Source organism: Trachemys scripta, chromosome 1 (assembly GCF_013100865.1).
Source record: "Trachemys scripta elegans isolate TJP31775 chromosome 1, CAS_Tse_1.0, whole genome shotgun sequence".
In the NCBI taxonomy this organism is placed as follows: domain Eukaryota; kingdom Metazoa; phylum Chordata; order Testudines; family Emydidae; genus Trachemys; species Trachemys scripta.
This window is the reverse complement of record NC_048298.1, coordinates 203116859-203138187: the sequence shown is the minus strand read 5'-3', so window position 1 is coordinate 203138187 and position 21329 is coordinate 203116859. Positions and strand designations below refer to the sequence as shown.

Below are 21329 nucleotides of genomic sequence, written 5' to 3'. Positions count from 1 at the left end.
TGACACAACTTCATCTTCTGTTGGGGACTTTCTGGTGGCATAAAACCTGGGTGACTCTAGGGTTACCATCCGTCCGTATTTCCCCGGACATGTCCGGCTTTTTCGTGTTTAAATAGCCGTCCGGGAGGAATTGGTAACAAGGTTAAAAGGTCCGGGATTTTCCCCTCTTCCCTCCCTCCCTCCCATGCAGAGTGCAGCATGGCTGATTGGGCAGCTGGGCCTGATTGAGCCGCTCCCATTGGCCTCCAGCAGCCAGAGCCCCTCCCCTGCTCCCCCCCCTGCTGCCTCAGCACTCTGCGGGGAGGCATGTTTTGCCTCCACGTGGAGGAGCCAGCATCTGACCGGCATGGGCATGGTAAGGGGAGTCCCGGGGGGCAGTCTAGGAGCAGGGGGAGGGTTGGATGGGTCGGGAGTTCTGGAGGTGGGGGTATGAATATGGAGTGCGGGGGGCAGCGGGTTATATTCTTTTGTGGTGCCCGAGCTCCAGCAATATCCAGGGCCAGGGGCCCTGCTCCAGCAATATTTGGAGCTGGGTCTCTCCCCCGGCCCTCCCTGAAGCGGGCCCTGGCCTCCACCTGCCACCCCCCCCCACTCGTCCCCCCCATGGGTCCCCCCCAGCCCTGCCCAAAAGAAAGCAGTGCGTGCCTCTCCCATGCCTGCTTGTGCTGCCAGAGTAGCACATTCCTATGCAGAGCCCTGCTCCCAGCAGCAACTGCTGTCTGCTGCCCCAGGGTCCTAGTGCCCCCATCCACTAATGGCAAGGCAGGCTGCCCTTACCCTGCCCTTCCACCCTAGCCCTGAGCCTCTCCAATGCCCCAAATCCCTCATCCCCCTGCACCCTAATCCTATGCCCCAGCCCTGAGCCTCCTCCTGCATCATGAATCCCTCATCCTCAGCCAGAGCTGTCATCCCCCTGCACCCTAATCCTTTGCCCCAGCCCTGAGCCCCCTCCTGCATCATGAACCCCCTCATCCTTAGCCCCAACCTTCATCCCCCCCACACCCTAATCCTCTGCTCCATCCCTGAGCCCCCTCCTGAATCATGAACCCCTTATCCTCAGACCCACAGCCCTCACCCCTGCACCCCCTCCTATCCCCAAACTCCCTCCCAAACCCCCTCCCCCTTCCCACACACACCCTCCTGCCCTCAAACTCCCTCCCAAAGCCTGCACCCCCTCCCACTCCCAAACTCCATCCCAGAGCCTGCACCCCTCACCCCCTCCTGCACACCCACCCCCTGCCCCAGCCCGGAGCCTGCACCCAGCTCCCAAACTCCATCCCAGAGCCTGCACCCTCCTGCACCCTAATCCCCAGCCCAGGACCTGCACCCCAGACCTCCTCCCCCCACCCAACCCCCCTCCCAGAGCCTTAGGCAGGTGGGGGGGGGCGAGTTGGGGGAGGCGGGTTCTGGGAACCACCAAAATTTCTACAAACCTGCCACCCATAAGGGTCGGGGCAGTCAGGGGACAGGTAGGGTCCTAGGGGGGCAGTTAGGGTGAGGGGTTCTCAGGAGGGGGCAGTCAGGGGACAAGAAGCAGGGGGGCTGGGGATTCTGAGGGGGGCAGTCGGGAAGTGGGAGGGAGTGGATGGGGACGGGGCTAGAGCGGGGCTCCCCCCCCCCCCCCACAGTGTCCTCTTTTTTGATTATGGAAATATGGTAACCTTAGGTGACTCTGAACCAGTTAATCTTGTTTTAACTTTTATAGCTAGCAACATTGCTGGTGACCATGAAATTACATTGCTTTTAAAAGTAAAATCCAGACACAGCAGTTGATTCAGTGGCCTCCTCCAATGAAATATTAACATTCGTATCTTAATTTATTACACTTTAGTTTCATCCTGATGCTCACACAACATAGGAAAAAGCAAAAACTGTAGGGCTCTGAAACCTGGCAAGAGGGTTGGACTCAGAGACAGGGCTCCAGCCCAAGCAGGAATGTCTACCTTGCTATTTTAGCCCCCTCACATGAGTCCGAATCAGCTGACCCAGGCTCTGAGACTAATTGCTGAAGGTTTGGGGGGGCGGGGTGTTTGTAGTGTGGACATATACCTTACCTCCCCTCCATGCTTTGAAAATCTCCCTCTACATCCTTCATCACTTACTTTGTATATTTTGCTATTTGTTGTTTGGAATGTTTCTTTCCCTTTTGGCACATTATTACTGTACCTGTCATAATTCATGTTCCAGTCTCTATATGCTGTTAGCACAGGGTTTTCACTTTTGAAAGGTTGCATTTTAAGCACTCATCAAGTTATGTAATCCTCCATTTGGCCATACCAGTTTCATTCCCCCTTTTTTTGTTTCCTTGCTCAGAGGTAAGCGCACCATCTGTGCCTCTACTACAATGATTTTAAATGGCCTCCAGGCTGAGTTGATGGTTTTAAAATTTTATTACTTTGCCCTTCAGCCTCATGTTAACCATTTTGCTCACTGTTTTCAAATCTGGCCTTTTAAGTTTGCTGTTACTGTGTTCCCCACCTCTGATAAGATATCAAACCTAATTGTGCAGTAATGGCTGTTAACCAATGGAGCTACTCTCATAAAAGATGCCAACTGATGCAGTTTTAAAAAGCAGTAAAATAAAACACAAAATATTTATTTTTAAAAAGTCCAAAGATAACTTGCCAAGAGCACAGAGGGAGACAGTGTGAGATCCAGTTGGCTAAGAATGCAACAAATACCCACCACCAACCCCTGAAAAATACAAAACCTAAACAACTCCCCATAGTTTATATGAATCAGAATGATCAAACATAACTAAGGACATAGCTACAAGGCCCCATAATTTGGGGGTATGCACAGGGCCGGCTCTAGGCACCAGCGCTCCAAGCATGTGCTTGGGGCAGCACTTTCCAAGGGGTGGCACTCCGGCCCTTTTTTTTTTTCCCACTTGGGGGGCAAAAAGCCGGGAGCTGGCCCTGAGCGGAGGTGAGCTGTGGCGGTGGAGGGTGTGGGGAGGGCCCCAGGAAGTAACCCTTGAGGGGGGAAGCAGAGGAACTGCCCCCCACTGCCGCAGTTCACCTTCGCTCCACCTGCTCCCCTGAGCGCGCCGCCGCTGCTCCGCTTCGCTTCTCCCCACTCCCTCCCTCCCAGGCTTGCCACGCGAATCAGCTGTTTTGTGGCAGCGGTGCACTTAGGGGAGCAGGTGGGGTAGGAGGGGAAATGCGGCGTGCCCTGGGGAGGAGGAGGGGCCGGGTATTTGGGGAAGGGGTTGGAATGGGGTGGGGAAGGGGCGGAGTTGGGGCGGGGGCAGGGGACACGGGAAAATTTTTTTGCTTGGGGCGGCAAAAAACTTGGAGCCAGCCCTGGGTGTGCATAGCAGGGCGCACCGAAGTGCTGGACTGTAACTTCTGCCTGTGGATGCCGCAGGCTTGAACCAAAAAGTTCCTGTGACTGCGAGATCTAGGTTCACGTGTGCCCTGGAGCTAGTCACTTCACCTTTCTGCACCTCAGTTCTGAATCTGTAAAATGGGGATAATAATGTTCTCTTTGTCTGTCTTGTCTATTTAGATTGTAAGCTCCTTGGTACAGGGACTGTCTCTTGTTATATGTTTGTACAGCACCTATCACAATAATTAAGTGTATCATCACAGTATTTTCTTACTGTTTTTAAGTCTATGGGCTACTCAGGAAAACAAGAGATCCGCAGTTTGCCCTGTGATTTTTGAGTCCTCCTAGATCAGGAGACTGTCATGAAAATGCAGACATTTAGAATAGAAATAGCAACACATCCTTGTCTGCTGTAGTGTGGTTCTATTTGGTTCTGCTGTCACAGTGTTTTGTGGCACCTTAGAGACTAACAAATTTATTTGAGCATAAGCTTTCGTGGGCTACAGCCCACTTCATCAGATACATAGAATGGAACATATAGTAAGAAATATATAAACCTAACAGACACTCTTGACTTTATACACAGGTCCGTCTCACCCCTGAGTGCACGCTGTCCCTTAAGCTTATAATCCTGGGCGCTCTTTTGCATTGGCGTGCTGGGTGAACAGGAGTTCAGGTAAGTCCACCAAAGGCAGTCCAGGTGACACAAGGAGTGAGGCAATTTTGTACTGTGAGCAGCTTAGTGTGCACAGTGCTAGCTGGCAGTAACAGTTCTTATATTGGAAAACAAGAGCCGAGGGGTAACTCACTCTTTTCCTTAATTGTCTGTAGGCCAAATTCAGATCTTCTGCCCAACTGACAGTCTCCAGCTTCTGCCCTCGTGCCTCGCTGTGGAGGAGTCCAAGTGCTAGGGCTCAGCAACTGTGTGCAACAAGTGTGCAACTGTTGTGTAGTCTTAACCCTAGTCGCGGGTCTTCACTCCTAGCGACTCACCCACAGGACTGTGTCACAGCTTCTCCTTGGCCCAGACCCAAAGGGAAGCAGCAGCTCTCTGTTCCAGCTTCCTGCCCATAAAATGGGTGCTGCTGACCCCTTGCAGCTGCCTCTTATCCCGGAAGCTCAGTCCCGTCCTACCAAGCGCCCACCATTGTATCGTGGGATTTGCAGTTTAAAGAACACAGAGGTCTGTTTAACCAGGATACCTCTGAAAGGGTTCAGAGGCTCCTCCAATAGGTGAGTATGATGGGGTAGAGTGGCCCCACACTGGTACCACAGGGGTTAACCTTTCCTTCCTAGCAGAGGAAGCCGCACCCTGGAAGCTCTGCTGGCATGTGCCAACTGGAGAACAGGTATAAAAGCCTGCAGAGCTGCTCAGTCTGGGCTGACCACCGGAGGGGAAGGAGGCACGCTGCCAGCTCTCGAGGAGGGACAGCCTGCGCACCAGGATCCAGAGGCCAGCCAAGCCGCGACGCACCCTGATGCCCAGATGGAGTATGTCACAGGAGGGGAACAGACTGGAGGAACCCCCGAAGCAGACAACTGGCGTTTATGGTTGGAAGTGACCCAGGGGAACTTTAGAGGCAAATGGCGTTAGAGCTGCACAGATGCTTGGCATGTTGCGGACGGATCCCCGCCGAGCTGGTGGCAAGGGGAACTTGCCACTACCAGAGCCTTGGGTCAGGACCTGGTGGAGAGGGCGGGCCTGGGTCCGCCTACCACTATCCCCCCACACCACGGGGATTGTATGGACTCTGGCCATTAGGCCGCACTGCTCCAATGCGGAGAGCAATTTATATGGACCCTGGCCATTGGGCCACCCCGCCCAGATGTTTGGGCTGAGTTACCCGGACTCTAGCCGCTAGGCCCACTACCCCGACCAAGGGGTGATTGTGTGGAAGAAGGCCATTAGGCCACAACTAGCAGCCCACAGAGAGACCGGCGCATGAACTTCAGAGTGGCGAGGTTCCAACACCCCATCCCCCCCGCCACAAAGGGGCTGTTTGGTGCCAGGCCTACCACAATGAGCCTACATTATGTCCATCTCAAACCTTCAAAAGGGCTCACAGAATTCATAAACCTTGCACTGGCCGCTCAGCACAGGGGAGAATGCCACCCTCAGTGCACAAATGGCAGATCTTTGGAAAACTCTCTTGGCATGAGCAAGATCAAATTCAAGTTTGAAAAACATTTTGTGTGCCAAGCTGACCTTAATAAAAGTGAAAGCAGGAGCTCTACAGTGCTATCATAGTGTTCACAATAAAAAAAAAGGAATCAGAGGAAGAAATAACTACTGGGCTTTTCCTTCTCTTTTATAAATTAAGATCTATTCTCCCTGGATATATACGCATAACTGTAGTTACATGAACTGGGGTTTCATGTGTTTGTGGAAAAGAGAATCCATCAAAGGAAGCTTTTCTTGTGTATGGCCTGCATGATCAAAGTGTCCGGAGTACATCACGTTTTAGCAGAGGAGATGACGAGAAAGGCTCTTTCCAGTATTTCTGGTCCTTAATGCACCTCTCCATTGCTCCATGACGCGTATCAGCTCAGCCCCAGGCTTGACACACACAAATTGTGTTTGAAACAAGATTATGACACAGTGATCGTGTTCCAAACATTACCTTTCATTTCAGCAGCAATATTGGAACTTGACCTTAGAACAGTTGAAAATTCCAGTCAGGATTTTTGCAGAATTTTGATGGGCTTTCTAGGTTTTTAAAAAAGTTTTACTCTTTGAAATAAAGACTAATTGGAAGCTCTCGCTTTCATTATTAGGCAAATGATAAATTGTTTGTGACTTAGGGCATGATTCAGATCTAAGTTACATGAGTCAAAATCAGGAGTATCTCCACTGAACTTCATGAAAATACTTCATTGTAAAACTGATGTATATGAGAGAAGAATCAGACTCCTAGTGCATGTGAGTTCTTGTCTGCACTTGAAAATTATTTTGTATTAAAAGTAGGTTGCAAATTTGAGGCACAATAGCTATTCCAGAAAACTCCATATGTAGACAAATCCTGACTTATCCGATGCTCTCACAAGAATTCCAAACTCTAGAAAACTGTTCACTGAGCTCTGACTCTAGCCTGAATTGTGGTTGTTTTCAAATAGAGAGTAATATTTGTTGCTGTGTCATTTGCCACAACTATGTTTTCTATGACTATTGTAAGCTGCCTGTATGTTAGAATGCTATTCAATTACATGAAATAACCCCTTTGCCTTTCTACTAGACCCTCAACACAATCATCCTTGATCTGACTCTCCTATCTCACCCGCTCCTCTCTTGTTTTCAGTACTCTCTAAAAATATGTCAGGTCAAGCCAGCTAACTTCAGCAGCATAGGAGGTTCACATCGACTGAGTGCCTTGCTTCAGTAGGAGCAAATGGTTTCTTTTAAATATGAACTCAAACCAAATGCACTGCCGTAATCCAAGCTATCATTAATGGGGCATGTAGACTCTCTTTTAAAGAAAGACTTTCATACTTCAACAAACTTAGCAAAAATGCTCTCTTTTTTTCATAAAACACTAAATTGCCAGTATTTTCTGTATTAACTCCAAGATTATTTCAGACACCCTCTTTATGGTTGTATAAGAGCTTTTTCCCTAGGTTTTGGGGTTTGGGGTTCTTGGGAAGGTTTTTTTTGCTTAATCCTACAATGAAGTCATATTCCCGTGTTTCTCTAATGCTGGTTTGTTTCCATGGAAGTTAATGTGATGTCAAAAACTTAGTACAGGTATTGTGACTTCAGCAAAAAGAAAAGGTGAAAGGGAGTGTGCAAAGTATTTCAGTACTAAAGAATTAAATGTTGTACTGAGTCAGAGACAGGAGTCTTTCGTGTCACATCCAGCTTGGACTAGAAGCTGGAGACTATAAAGTAGTATTGGCAATAAGGACTTCTGTGCTTGGGTTATGTGTATTTACGTTTCCAGTCATCCCTGCATTATAAACACTGTAAAGAGAGAGCCTTCGTTAAAAGTCAAATGACCCAAGTCCTCCTTTACAACCATCGCTGTAACTCCTATGAAGTCAAAAAGAATTTGGCCAATGCGCTTTACGTTTACTGTAAATATAGCATTTGGGAGTTCTGAACTATGGACCAGATTCTCTCATCTGACTGAGCTGAGCTCATTGCAGGACCACTTTGAGGCAAAGGCAGAGTTCAGTCACCTTTGTGCTCCCCTAGTCCCAGGACCACTAGATATTAGACCCCAGCATAACACAGAGTAGCAGCCTGAAGTCTGTTCCATTTTACAGAAGCAGACCATGGCCCCCAAGGGCTGGCTGGCAGCTGGCCTCTGTGGTGCCCCAGGCTTGCCCCCATTCTCTCCATCATGCCCCTGTACTGGGGGCTAGTAGGGTGGGTAGTGTAGAAGACACTGTGGCAGCCCTATGCCATTTCCATTACCCTGTCTGTCTCTCTGTATCCATATGTTGTCTCTTGTCTTGTACTTAGATTGTAACCTTTTAGGGGCACGGACTCTCCTTTTTGTTATGTGTTTGTACAGCCCCCTCGTCCAGTAGGCTCCTATGCTATATAAATAATATTTTTTAAAAAGCAGCCTCCAGCCTACTCTACACTGCTCGGGTCAAAGGACAGAGAATGAAGGAGGATAACTGACTACCTGAGACCTCCCTCTCTGCTATGCCCAAAGTAAGCTGAATACAGAACAGTAGCCTGCCCTTTTATGTTTAAGTCTGGAGACATTTTTAACCACAAATACAAGTTTTACAATGAAAAATTGGACTTAGGCATGGTATACCTGAGGTCAATGTCAAGGTCATAAGCAAGAGGCAATTTGCACAATTTTGCCTTGGGGGGCCATTTTTCTTTAAATTAAGACTTTCCCTGACATAAGAATTAAATGTCAGTAGCTCCTTTTCAATTTTAAGACCTTACAGCCTCAGTCACTGTTGGCATAAATGAATGCCGTTCCCTCATTGACCTCTATGTATGGTCATATGCCAGCTGTGAATCTGCCCTCTGTGTTCTGACTGTCATGGAGGTCTTTCTTAATTCAGAAACATTCTGCTCCTTCTACAGTCATTTGTGTTGCTCAGAACATCTACAAATTTAGCTTTGTCATATTAGATAAAATCATGCTTATAAGGATTCTACCAGAATACTAAACATAGGTTTCATGTTAAATGATATACTTACCGTACCTTTTTAAGAAGGTGTCATTTTTCAAGGAATTTCTCTGATTCTTTATTTTGAGTTAATTATGTTGCCACAGATGTTTTAATTGATCCCTAGCATTGCACTTGAAGGTTCAGTGCTCATTAAAGTCACTAATTAGTTAAGGAGTAGACTGATAAGTCTTTATAGTACCTTCATCAAATAGAATAGCAGCTATAAACTGTGAAGCCATACCCACATTGTCCTCCCATCGCTACCCTTCACCCTCCAACAGTGTTTGAGTGACCGTGTACAATTTTGGCCTCCTAATTATAAAAAAGACATTGATAAATTAGAAAAAATACAAATAAAGGTGACTAAAGTGATAAAAGGATTAGTGGGCATGACCTCTGAAGTGAGATTAAAGGAACTGAATATGTACAGCTTAGAGAAAAGATGACAAAGAGCAGACATGATAACCATGTTTAAATACTTGAGAAGTAGTAACATTAAAAGATGGGGAGGAATTATTTAATGTGGTTAAGGATGATATAATGAGCAATGGCCTGAAAGTTAAAGAAGGAAATTTCATTCAGATTAGACATATGGGGTAAAAATTCCAAAATCAGGGTCAATTAGACAACAGAATGATTTGCCAAGAGAGGTCACTGAGTTACTACCTCTAGAAGAGCTTGAGAATGGACTAGATAAAACGTATATTGGTTTGATGTTGAGAGCAATCCGGTCTTGCCAGCTGATAGACAAGATAACTGTAGATAACCTTTCTAAAGCTATTATATCAATGAGTCTGGGAATAAAATGGGATCCAAATGTATGTATTAGTTATCTGATTTACCACCACGTAAAGAGTCATTCAAAGTAGACTTAAATTTCATCTAAGTATGCCTTAGCAGTGACATGTTGAATAACAAAGCTTATTATAGAAATTGAACAGTGGAGGCTCAACCATTGGGGACCGCCACACTCAGACAAATGTGAATTCAAAGTGAAATAAATTTACTATATCATAGTCCTTTGCACCATTCAAAGCCCATTTATTTAATCTTGATGCATGATTCATATAGGGGCATGTGCCCTGCTACCTCACAATGTATAGTATGTGTAATGAATATATGTACATGCCAGTATGGGCTTTCAAAACAAGCAGCAGTGGAATGTCACTGAATAACCTCTCAGGCATGACAACTGATTGAGGGGGATTTTCAAAGATGCATTAACTACTGAACATGTGTGCAGCTGCAATGAGCTAAAGAGTCCCACCTGCTTTTTTTTTCAATATGGCATCACCACCAGAGTGGAATAGAATATAATGGACCATTGTCCAGTATGGAGTTTATGGTAGCTCAGTTATGCAGGATGATAATTCATGAGCAGTTTTACTTTAATCTGTGATGTTATTTGGGATCTAATTTTCTTCCAGCCCTTATTCCATCTCCCCCTACATTATCCTCTACATAAAATACACTCAGAGAATATCAAGATAGAAATAGAAGTGCATAAATCTTTCAAATTCATTTATAGCAGTGCTTTGCACTATGGCACGTATTCAACTGACAGCTGCTGCATGCCTTTGTGTTCTCATTCATTAGATGTGTCTGTCTGGAATAATACTAGCAAAGTGGAATTCTTCATATCCTAAATATCCATCTGTTCTTTCAGTTGCTCACAAAGTAGCAATCGAGCCATTTATTAGGTAGAGTGTCCAAGGTAATGCTTGTTAACTCACAAAGCATCAAACTTGGTGACAGAATTCTTCAAGGGTTAAAATAAAATGTAGAAAAGAATCCGAGCAATAGGGGTTTTTTAATAGGGATTCAGTGATATAATTAAAATAAGCGAAATGGTGAGAGTGAAACTGAATCTCAGTTTTAAAGAATGTCAGTGGTACTCTAAGACAGAAACCAGGGCCTACTATACAATGTAAAAGCATTGTGACCTTGGGAAGGCATTGCTTGGAAAATGAAGATAGCTTTTTATAGTTGACACTGCTGCTATTTCAGCAGTGATGCAAGTTTTTACAGCACAGATGAAGCAGTGGTAATCTTGAGAAGCCCACCTTCGTACAAACCAAGATCTATTGCCTTTTTCAAAACATCAGGACAGTTATTATGCCATTACCAGCAGGAAAGAGATATACATGTCATTCAAACAAGGTTAGTTTCTCGAGTCTCTGGGCATGTGCAAAGGGTGAGAGTTTAGTGTCTTTGGCGTTAGGTGAACTATTTTTAATTGCTCTATTTCCCTTTTTGAAAATCCCTTTAACTAAAATGCTATTTACTGATACTAAACTAAGTTAAATCTCTCAAGCCATGATTTATGGAAAACCCAGAAGAGTCACTGTCATTTGATTGGTAGGCCTGCAGCGGTAGTTATGATTTTAGAGGCGATATATATTTTGTTTATGTGGAAACCTCCTACACAACATTTATATCTTCAGTCTTAAAGATTTGTGGGTCTCTTGGAGAAGCAAGCTAGGAGTTGTTGCTCTTTGCTCCATGCTAACAGGCTCAATTTCCTGAATTTTAATTACAGAGCTTGCAGTCATCTTCAGGGGCTACTGGCCTTAATTCTACATTCATGCATACCTTGAGGAAAGTAAAACAAATAAAGACCAAGCAGGTCAATCTCCTGGGTGTCTAATGGTGGGAGGGGACTCTCATGCAGAGACATTATAATGATTAAATACCCCTCACCACCACAATGTAAGGCTGGTACTTGTTATAGTCTTTAAAGAAAAAAAAAAATAGGTCCTGATTCTTTTCTCACTTAGATCCTGATCCAAAACCCATTGAAGTAAATGGAAAGACTTCAACTTTTTTCAGTGAGCTTTGGGCTCTATTTTAACTTCAGTGGAGTTACTTCTGATTTACACAGGTGGCAGAGGAGAATTGGGCCTGTGGCATTTTGTAGTCTATCCATTAATTTTTTTTTAAAAAAGTGTCCAAAATGAGGTAATTCTCACATTAATAATAATACTTAGCTCTTATACAGCACATGTAATCAGTCGATCAAGCACTTTACCAAGGAGGTCAGTGTCATTATCTTCATTTTACAGATGGGGAAACTGAGGCATGAAGAGGTCACCCAGTATAACAGTGGTAGTGCCAAAAATAGAACCCAGGTCTCCTGAGCACCCAATCCACGAGGTCAGACTGTCTGTCACTACATATACCGTATATTTATGTATTATTGTTATTATTTGATTCGATTTGCATTGTGTTAGTACTTAGCGACTCCATTCAAGGCTCTGTACACACATAAAAAGATGATTCCTGCCTCAAAGAATCTACAGACTGAGGGCTACAGCTATCGCATAGTTTGGGTTACAGGGGTGACGATAGTGCTGCGCTGTAGCTCCTCCATGTGGACTCTATTAGCATGAACTAAAAGGTTCCTCATTTCCATTAATGTAGTCCTCTTCAAACAGGACTGTGTTAATGCAAACTGGGAACCTTTTAGTTCACATCCACAGCAACCACACGGGGGAGTTACAGCACAGCACTTTGGTGTGCACTGCTATTCACACATCCGCATTCTAAACTGTGGAGCAGTGTGGACGTACCTTAAGTATTATGGGGGATTTCAATAGCAGCTATGCATTTAAATTTTCCCTTAAAGCAGGATTTAAATCCTTCTATTGGTGGATTTCTTTGATTTTTAGTGATTGCATTCATAGGAAATGCTCTTGAGCAACTTTAGGGACAGGGGACTGTTTTGTTCTGTGTTTGTACAACACCTAGCACAATGGAATCCTGGGCCATGACTCACACTCCTGGGTGCTACGGTAATACAAATAATAACAATAGGAATAATAATTTAGACCTGCCTCTTTTTTAAAATGAGGGGAAGTGTCCATGTCTGGGTTGTTGGCACTGGATTTTGTTTTGATAGGATACTTTTTGATGTGACACAGCTATTGCCCCTCTTTGCCTTTTTATTTCTGGCAGAACTTGGCAGCTTGATTCAGTGGGGGCAGTCTCATCATCACCAACCACTGTCACGGCCCACCTCCACAGGCTGAGATTGACCATCACCAGGATTACACCTTTTTCCAGGTCCTGAGAGATATAGTGACCATACCAAAGAGACTCTGGCTTTGTTTTCATTGCAAAAGGGCTCCCCCCCCCCCCCAAGGACATAGCTAACTCAGTGTAAAATTCTAGGGGTTAATACTAAAGCCCCCATCTGAGGTTTCTCTAGATGAGCTATTGAGGTAAAATCTACTGCTTGTCTCATCTAGGATTTGACATCAAGGTAGCTATCTTGAAATTAGCTACCCTGATGTATAAGCACACTGTTTCCTGCAGTGAAGACATAACCTCTCTTCAAAATATTCATATTTTAGTAGCTGTAGATCCCGCTTAGCATTCCAGATTATCTCATGCCAAATTCTCTGGCCTCAAGCACTGAGACATCAAAGGTCATTTGGTCCAATGAATACTTTTGTCAGCTGGGTAGTTTCTTTCACTTGACTAATTAATCATGCCTTAGGTACTTCCCAGGCTCAGGCTGTCTCAGAGAAAGAGTATGTGCAACTATTTGCACTGATATTATCAAAGGTACAGCAAGGAAACTAATTTGTTGATAATACAGAAATAAAATTACAAATAACAATATGACTACTTCTAGGCATTGTATAGCTGACTGGATGGATTAGGAAAATGTTTTGCTTTCCTCTGAATTCAGATATTAGCTAATGCCACATATATAAGGATAGATAAATAAATGGTCAAATCCAGGAGATCAAATCCTATATTCCTTCAGACAGTAATTTGATTTAAAACAATTCTGTATAATATTTTAATGCAGTTTTTCTTGTGTATAATAAAACACAGTAAACTTATGTGCTTAGACAATATTTATGTCTGTTATTATTTGCCTTTAAAATATTCCATACATACATGTGTTACTTAAAAAAATATGCTGTATATCTCATTTTCGCTAGTGAACTAGATTTGATACCATTGTTGTTCTGAAGATCCTAGCCCCTACTTTGTTTAACAATCTTATTCTCTATCAGTTTTGGTTATCCATCGTGCTTGCCTTTCGACAATGCCAACATTTGGCTTTCACTTCTTGTTAAAAAAGCTCAGTTGGGAGCATCACAGAGCATTTCATTTGGCTTTTTAACAAATAAGCCCGTTAAAAGCCAGTGTGCCCAGGGGTAAATGCTACTGACGACCACAGAGCTTGTTGCAGAAAAAGCTGTCAGTATTACAAAAAAAAGTGCTCATCTACCACATGCAGGGGTAAGGTTTGAGTGAATTAGAGAGAGAGATGTGGGGGCGGTCAAGAAAACTTTAGAGCAGAGAGTTTAGAATGAGCCAGAAGAGAGGGCAAAGGGGAAAAAAAACCATTTTCATTGTAAAATCCATACAGAATACCTCAATATGTATAATAGAAATAATTTCATCTGTATTAGTCTGCCACTGTTCTATGCATGAGGCACATTTTTTTCCTGAGCATTTCATGTACAGAATATTAATATTTTTCTTTCAAAAGTAACTCTTAAAACAATGAACTCTGTATAGACAATAGAACAAAAGAGGAGTCACTTAAAATCACTTTTAGTTTATTTTACTTCAAATCAGCAAGGCTCACAGTTGCGTTGGATTGCAAAACAACGCCTCTTTTTTCCTGGTAAGTCTTTATAGAGAAGGCAAGGAGGAATGTCTGAGACAATGGTGATATTGTTCAGGGGAAGAAGTGGGAAGAGGAGATGCTAAAGACATCAAGAAGCATGTATAGGGGAGGGAAAGAAAAATGGGGAGGGAGTAGCTGTGGGAAAAACAGAACAAAGGTGTGTGAAGGGGAAGAAAGTAACAAAAGAGTGCAGAGAGGAAAGTCACTCCTCAGGCACTCTGTGTAGACTAGGGGACATCAGGGAGTGGGGAAGCCATTGGGATTCTGTGCATAAGGCAGAGAAGTTGAATTAGGAAGCAATTGGAAATTCTGTGCCAGGAAAGGAAGCAGGAAAAGAGTATGAAGCCATCATAGATTTTATTTAGGATGAGGAAGCAACAGTGAGAATGGCAGAGGAGCAAAGCCTAACTCTAAAAGCAAACTTGTGTAGTTTTTTCATCACAATCACTCATCCTGCCTCCAGTCAACACTATAGATATGTGCTTTCTTCCAGAAGGTAAATTTGTCAAAGCACATTCAATTTCAGCTGCATCTTTCCCATTGCCTTAAATACCAGTTGTGCAGCTAAAATCTTGACAGTATTTTGAAAATATATGGGTAGGTGTCACCAAGTTAATTCACTTGATGTTTCATATTTTTCATAGCTGAAGTTCCCATTCCTCCTCTCCCCTTCCCCCAACACACACACAGACACACACACACACACAGAGGCTAGGTTAGACCAAACGAAAAATGTGAATTGTTTGGGCTCACATTAATTCCACCTATTTTTCACACTGCACATATATGCTCTAGCTGTAGGATAATAGTCTTTATGTAAAAACTGAGGGTAAGTAGTATTGTCTTACCCATGAGATCAGAACCAGGTTCTCAAACTCTAACTGATGCAATGTCTGTTGTCTAGCTCACTAAAACTACAAAAAGAACAGGAGTACTTGTGGCACCTTAGAGACTAACAAATTTGCATCCAAAGAAGTGGGCAGTAGCCCACGAAAGCTTATGCTCTAATAAATTTGTTAGTCTCCAAGATGCCACAAGTACTCCTGTTCTTTTTGCGGATACAGACTAACACGGCTGCTACTCTGAAACCTGTCACTAAAACTAGATATTTGCTGACCGCCACAATATGTTAGAGTAGGGATTCTGGACAGATCTGGTGCCACCCATTATAGAGATACAGGGCTTGATCCTCTATTCCTTGACGCTGGTGGGGTGCCATTCAATTAAATGGGGTCATACCAGCATAAAACTCTCATAAAAGATTGGAGAATAATGCCTATTAAGTTCAGAGGCAGTTTGGGGCTATTGTTATTAATAATGTTAACATATTATTAACTTAATACCAAAAGCTACATTAAAGGAATGTTACGGTTGCGAAATCAAGCACTCAAACATCAGGAAATACCATCATTAAAGTTGCCCGTGTTCAACCTTAATTCAGCCATTTTGTACATATGCATAAAGCTGAAGCCCTGCCCAGCATCTTTTAGGAAGTCTGTCTCAGAGTCTGGAATAGCACTCAGCTATCCTGGGGCCCAATCCAGTGATTTAGGGTACATCCACAATCCAAAAAAAAAAAAAAAAAAAAAAGCCTACAGAAGCAAGACTCAGAGCCTTGAGGGGCTTGCAGTATGGGGCTAAAAATAGCATTGTAGATGTTCCTGCTTGGGCTGGAGCACTGAGTCTGAAACCCAGCAAAGGGGGTGGGTCTCAGAGCCTGGGCTCAAACCAAAACAGGACCCTCTACACTCTTATTTGTGGCCCTGCAGTGCAAGTCCTATGAACCTTAGTCAATTGACCTTTCTGAAACTCTCCACCCCATTTGCTATTGATCCCCTTATCTGTAGAGCAAATGGTATGTGATCCTTTTGTTAAAGACTATCATAATTCATATAAAATAAGCAGCCAAATTAAGTTTGAATGGGTATTTCCTAACTTTTGAGCACTTGAATTTTCAACCTTAAATGTTTACTTACCACAGTTTTTTTTTTTAATAATTTTCCTTATTTTTTTTTAAGCAAAATAAAAAGCAGATATTCCATGATGAGGATGTTTACTGATTCCTCATATGTGTAATCAGCAATGTCTGAATCCTAATCTTTGCAACCATAGTCCATATTGTTACCACTTGAGCTAAAGGAGAAAGTAATAGCAGTGGTGCTGTTTATATTTTGTGTGGACCAGTCACCAGAGGGGTTGTGACACAGTTTGCCAGTGGCATACAAAACAATTTGCTAGACAGCAGGGAAATGTTGTGAATTAGGAGTATTGGATTCTAGTTCTTGTTCTGGTAGGGAGTGTGGTATAGGTCAGACAGCATATAGATCTGGCACATTCACTCTGAAAGGCTGTGTGGAAAAGTGAGATGAGGCTTGGGAACTACATAGGAAAGATTTGGATTACATTACTTACTCTGCTAGAGGTGATCTTGTGCTCCTTCTTGGTTATCTCACTTGTAAAATGGGGACCATGATGCTTGCAAGCTTCTTAATGTATGAGGCATTGCTCAATAATAAAACTTTGAAATCCACAAAATTAACATCAGTCCTTCGAAATGTTGAAAGTGGACCTCCTGGTTGCCACCTGGCTCCTGTCCAGCACACCTTCTCCTGTTTTGTAGCTGATGCTTAGCTTGTGCACCATTAAGGGTTGTGCTAATACAGTGGCCCTGTAAGAAGCTCTGAAGGGTTGGGGGCATGCTCAGTGCAGATGGAATATTGGTAGAGTTTCACTGCAAGTCTCTAATAAACCCTACTGAACATGTGCAAAGGCAGTTTTCAGAAGCATATAAATTCGTTCAAATCTGGGTAAATATGCATAACGAAGTGAAGGACACCTCTGTGACCTCAGGACTATCCCTCTGCCAGACTGCAAGTCCATTCTCCAAAGGATGAAGGTTTTAGAGATGTCCAAAAATGGTTTGGAAAAAAACTTTACCTTTAACAGCCTGAGGCACAGGGCAAGCATAGAAAACTTCAACCTGAACAGTTAAAGTTTGGCAAAGTGAAAAAGTAACTGAAAAAAGGGGCTTATAATGGAAAATGGTAGGCAATCTTAACTATAAATGTCACTGCCAGCTCTGTTTATAAGAAATATTATGAGGCCAAACAAACACTATACTACTGCAGTATCAGACTCCTCTCCTTTTAATCTTGTGCTAAACTTTATCTGGCCTTGTTCACTGCGATGTCACACGGCAGAGAACACAGATGGAAAAATCCTCCTTGTCCAATACCCAGAGTACTGCCAGCTCTACATCTCCAGTGAAAGGCTGATCAAACATGAGCTGCTGTTTGAAGTAGGACACATCTGTTTACATTACTTTGTCTGTTTGTTAAGTTATTGCTTCATTAATTCAGCCATTCTCTCACTCATTTAAATGTTATTTTAATGTCCTTTTAAAAAAAAAAGTTAACACTCAAATTCTCTTATGTGTCTGCCAGGATTATACTTTAGTAAAAAAGGCTGGATGTCTTAAAACTGGGCTTCTGTGAATTATTGTTTTGTTTTGTTTTGTTCAGAAGGAAAGGAATTCTACTGCAAATTGGGGGCATTGGATTCTTTTTCCGCTCAATCAAGATGAGATACTCCATTAAAACAGCATGAGCAATGTGGTACAGCCCTGGTCCCATTTTTAAAACAGTTTCACTTTTAATTTCACATTGAACGAGATCGCCTCTTTCTGTTTGCAGTTCAGGATGCACAAAGTACACATATTACAGAGATTATTTTTCCTGGGAACATCACATGTGAGTGTCATGTCTCAGTGGAAAGTGAAAATAGTGAGGGAACAGCACCATCTACAGGACACATTACTGTATCAGTGAAGAATACCAGATATGGGGATAATCTTCTGTAACTGTACTATTATTTAACTTAAATCATTCCTCTAAACAAAAGAATCCTGCAGTATTGCGCTGAATATCTCTTGGTGACATTACAAATACATTCCCAGTCTCTGCTTAGGCCTAAGTTAATTGTGTCTAATTTGCATATTAATTCGATTTCAGCGGTCTCACTTTGGAATCTGTTTTTGAAGTTTTTTTGTTGCAAAACTGACACCTTCAAGTCTGTCACTGAGTGATTAGAGAGGTTGAAGTGTTCTCCCACTGGGAATGGTTGGGTCATTACACTAATTGAATTTCCCCCCCCCCCCCCATGTTAAGTTCTCCTCACACCTTCTATGGGTCATCTCAATTATCACTTCAAAGTTTTTTCTTCTGCTGCTACTGATAGCTCATCTCAATTGATTGGCCTCTTACAATTGGTATGCGTACTTCCACCTTTTCATGTTCTCTGTATGTATAAATATCTTCTGTCTGTGTGTTCCACTCTATGCATCTGAAGAAGTGGGCTGCAGCCCACGAAACCTTATGCTGAAATAAATTTGTTAGTCTCTAAGGTGCCACAAGTACTCCTGTTCTTTTTGCGGATACAGACTAACACAGCTGCTACTTTGAAATGCTTACTAGCAGAGTCCCTGCTGCAGTATGTTCTCTGATGCACTAGGCCCCTAAATTACAGACAGGCCTGTACAGCTGGCATAGGTAGGGCCAACACTAAAATGAATAGGAGGACAGACAGGGAGACTGTTCTCCTTTAGCTGGATTCTTTGGTCTGCGAGAACAGGTTCACCTTGGTAGATCCCACACCGTTACAGACAAAAGATGGGAGAGCAGACCATCTAGCAGACAGATGGGTGACATCAGAGGTGGGGGACATACCTTGCAGGACACAATCCCTGCTCATATCAATATATGAGAAAGTAAGGAAGAGTGGATTTTGAGTTTCACACAGCTGTAGAGTGAGAAGGAACATTCTGGATCTGAGTCCATCTCCCTATATTTCTGAAGGCCCAATTTTCAAAGCTCTTCAAAGAGTCCCTCTAGTTGGTTGTGTATATTTCCCCCAAATATGACGAGGGTTGGGAATTGCATAATCAGCTTTGGAATCTTAATAGAAAGTGGAGTGAATGCTAGGGATGACTATGATTGGTCTTCCTGTTGTTGGTTGCTTATTAACAATACATCTGTTACTCACAGGAGCACATTTTGTTTACAAATGTATTTACTCTTATAAAGTCAGAATCTTTGAATATTCAGCCCAGACAGCAGGTGTGCAGTCCATCACCAGTGGCTGTGAGTTATTGGCTCTCAGTAATTTCATTTCACAATGGCTTGTTTGAATATTTTCTCTGACTTTGATCACGTGGGTTCTTAACTATCAAATCTGACCTTTGACTTTCAGAGTGGAATGAACTGCAAAAGTTATTGTGAAAATAGCGAAAGTGCATGGAACTCTCTTAGAAAATGCATGGGATGTTCATGGGTCCAGTCTGAAGCCATGAACCAGGTCTCTATCTTTCACTGTCTTCTGAAGGATAAGGACCTAGTAGCTGGTGTATGAAAAAGTCCTCTTAATGTTTTTGGGGGCTACTTAATCCCTTTTTGAGGTCATGCATTCCTGTTCCCCTCCCTAGATATTTTCAGGAGGGCCTGCCAGATTAACCTGCTTTCCCTCAATCTAAAGTACCATGTATATCCTTCCCACCCCAATTTGTCATCAGCAGGACAGATTGTCACCCTAGAGCAAGGGTTAGCCTAAGCCTGTTCTTCCTCAACAGTAATATTTTAACTCTTCCTCTGTCTGTAACATGTACTCCTTCTTCTCATTATCACCACCACTGATAACTTTCACGTTTGTCTCAAGATGATCATTAGATCACACAGTCCTAGCACAGAATCGTTATTTCTACAGACAAGTGCAATAGTATATAAACCCTGCCATCCTAATGGCTTTGTTCCTGCTAGTGATTTTAAGATCATGCTAATCTCAAACAAATCCTGCACTGAATTTATGAAGGATACCCACCTGGTTCGGAAGCGATAATTAATAAGGAAGCTATGCCTCACTGTTTGCAGCATGTTGCTTCGATTTACAAGTCCATATGCCCGAGTCTGAAGACAATACACTGAAAATACTGCTGCTTTCTGAGGGATGCATTAATTTTGTTAGGGAGCATCTCTGCTGTTCTTGCTGCTGCTTCTGACCCTCTTCATGTATTCTACAGTTGATATGAAACAAATCATAATAACCATCCCAGACATGAATATTCATTATAGAGAATGAAATCTCAAAGACACATGTACCCAGAATCCAAGAAATACTAGGTGGTTTATGTGTGGGAAGACAAAGAAAGGAATTAATGGTCTACTGTACTTGATTGAGGTAAAGCTCATCACCAAGAGTTCATGATCAAGGGTGCCCAAGCTCTACCATATTTGTTAAACCAGGAGGACTCAATGGCCCTGTCTACATTAGAAAAATTTGCACTGATGCAAGTAAATCAGTGCACCTACAAATGTAAAACCCTAATGTAGATGTGTTTATAACCAGTACTACTAAATCCAGAAAATTACTGGTGTAAACTCAGTTTTACATTGGCTCAGCATGTCTGCATAAGGAGTTTGTACCAATGTAACATTTGTGCAAATTTCTCAAACATAGACCCACATAGGATCAGTGAATAGACCCTTATTCCATTCAGGTTGACAGATGCATTAGTAGATTTCCAGTGCTGTATATAAGAGTATTTGAAGGGCCTCTGAGACGATAGATGCTGTTTTATAGAAAGGGTTTTCAACAATTTAACCGCCACCCTTCTCTTCAATGTAGGTTTACAGTCCTGGCTCTCACAGAGGAGATAGCATCCTTCCTGAACACACAGCCCTCAACCTCCAATTAATGGGCGTTACTAAATGAGGTGAGATGTTGCATCGAGTGGCCAGGTGTAAAAATATTTTTTTTTGAAAATCAAATTTAAGAGTAACATAAAGCACACATGGACATGAACAAAATCCTGTAGGCGAATCCCCTTGCACACACAGCCCTCAGCCTATTTTTTTTTCTTTCCCTTAACTAGCCCAATCTTAGACTCTTTTAAAAAGCAAACTATCCCTTACATTTAGGGGCATGTGGGAATGTGTAAAGACTGCATGAATGAGCCTTAAGGCAGTAGAGTCCGTGGGCAGAAGAGATCAACGTTATATGGAATTCATGAAGAACATGAAAACATTCAGTTTGCTTACCCTCTGCTCCATTTTTCAGTCATGGTAACACCAATCACAGTTACACTTTTTCATGCTTTCTGCCAAACTGGAAGATGCTTCTGTTGAATATGCCTTAAAGAAACTATGGAAATGTTGAGGTTGAT

At 43.0% G+C, this 21329-nt stretch overlaps 1 long non-coding RNA gene across 2 annotated transcripts; it reads left to right on the top strand.

Moving 5' to 3' along the window:
* Positions 1–226: 226 nt before the first annotated feature.
* Positions 227–20879, top strand: LOC117871232. 2 transcript variants are annotated; one of them, XR_004644184.1, is made up of 3 exons: positions 227–355; positions 3917–4006; positions 20792–20879. It is a non-coding gene; the product is annotated as an uncharacterized LOC117871232 (long non-coding RNA). The 2 variants fall into 2 exon arrangements; XR_004644185.1 differs by lacking the exons at positions 227–355; positions 3917–4006 and adding exons at positions 6994–7987; positions 11529–11619.
* The last annotated feature ends 450 nt before the right edge of the window (positions 20880–21329 follow it).